Genomic DNA, 1,875 nt, shown 5'->3' on the forward strand with positions numbered 1-1,875 from the left:
AAAATTTTACTTCTTCTTTACAATTTGGACGCCTTTTATTTCTTTTTCTTGTCTGATTGCTGTGGCTAGGACTCTCAGTACTATGTTGAATAAAAGTGGGGAAGGCGAACATTTTTGTCTTATTCCTGATCTCAGGGATAAAGCTCTAAGTTATTTACCATTGAGTATGGTGTTAGTTGTGGACTTGTCATTTAAGTACTTTGATATATTCAGACACACCTGCCCTGCGGGGACAGGAGTCATGAGGCAGACACCATGGCAATGTCAGAGAGCCAGCTCAAGAAAATGGTGTCTAAGTACAAATACAGAGACCTAACCATATGTGAAATTGTCCATGTTATTGCTTTATACAAAGATCTCACACCTGTATTGGATTCATATGTTTTTAATGATGGCAGTTCCAGGGAACTAATGAACCTTAGTGAAACAATTCTTGTGCCTTATAAAGTAATATATATATAATATTCCAATATGCCTCAGGCTGTGGGACACATGCTCATATATAATCCCCCTATCTGTTTCATTAAACCTACTAGTTCAATGACTATTAAAACAGGAAAGCAGGACACCTGGGTGGCTCAGTGGTTGAGCATCTGCCTTTGGCTCAGGGCGTGATCCTCAAGTCCTGGGATCAAGTCCCACATCAGGCTCCCCACACGGAACCTGCTTCTCCCTCTGCCTGTGTCTCTGCCTTTCTCTCTATGTCTCTCATAAATAAATAAATAAATAATAAATAAATAAATAAATCCTTTAAAAATAAAACAGGAAAGCATGCTGATGCAAATGAGAAGATATATCTTCCTTCTCTACATAAATGGAAACACCACAGCCAGACTTGTTTATTCAGGTCATGATTGTGGTGTTTGGAAATAAACCTCCAGTCTTCTCTTGTCTCACTATTTTGGCATCTTATCCACTATACCAGGCAAAGGGGCAACCCAATACTTCCTATATGCCAAGCATGCCAAGTGGAATATCTGCATATCCATCCAGAAATCCTCGCAACCCCAGTGGTTATCCAGGCTGTCCTTACCCACCTCTGGTCAGTATCCTGCCACAGGTTCTCAATACCCTTCCCAGCTCCCGTGGCCACTGTCAGTCCCAATAGGGATGACACCATTGGTGAGGTCACCATTCGAGCCTCTCTCATCTCAGTGGTTAGTGACAAGCTGAGATGGCAGAAGAAGGAGGAAATGGATCATGCCCAGGCAGGGCTCAATGCCTTGAAACAAACAGAGGAAGACCTAAAGAAAGGTGACCAGAAACTGGAAGAGATGGTTATCCGTTTAGATCAAGAAGTAGCTGAGGTCGATAAAAACATAGAACTTTTGAGAAAGAAGAATGAAGAACTCAGTTCTGTCCTGGAGAAAATCAGTCTGAAAACAATGACACTGATGAAGTTATCATTCTGACAGTCCCACTATACAAACAGATCCTAAATCTGTATGCAGAAGAAAATGCTATTGAAGACACTATCTTTTACCTGGGAGAAGCCTTGAGGTGGGGAGTAATAGGTTTGGGTGTCTTCCTGAAGCTTGTACATCTTCTGTCCCATAAACAGTTCCAGCTGGGGGCACTAATGCAAAAAGCAAGAAAGACTGCTAATCTCTGTGACCTCTGCTGACTTCTCTGATATTAGCTGGAGATTGAGCTCTTCTTCAAGCATTCTTTCCTTCTCTTTCTTTCTCATATCAGTAGGTGCCCAGAATATGTTATGGCAGTTTATCATTTAAGTGTAATATATCTTGAAACAATAGTATATTTTCTGATTTCTTTTGGTAAAGACTGGCTTTTATTAATGTACTTTCTATCCTCTGTAAACCTTTTGTGCTGAATGTTGGGACTGATATGTTAAATAAAATTTGTTGCATAAAA

The 1,875-nt window shown here is 40.4% G+C and overlaps 1 pseudogene; it reads left to right on the forward strand.

Moving 5' to 3' along the window:
• Window positions 1-255: 255 nt before the first annotated feature.
• LOC112922816 (tumor susceptibility gene 101 protein pseudogene) lies at window positions 256-1,624 on the forward strand (annotated as a pseudogene).
• The last annotated feature ends 251 nt before the right edge of the window (window positions 1,625-1,875 follow it).

The sequence above is a fragment of the Vulpes vulpes genome, chromosome 16 (genome assembly GCF_048418805.1).
Source record: "Vulpes vulpes isolate BD-2025 chromosome 16, VulVul3, whole genome shotgun sequence".
In the NCBI taxonomy this organism is placed as follows: domain Eukaryota; kingdom Metazoa; phylum Chordata; class Mammalia; order Carnivora; family Canidae; genus Vulpes; species Vulpes vulpes.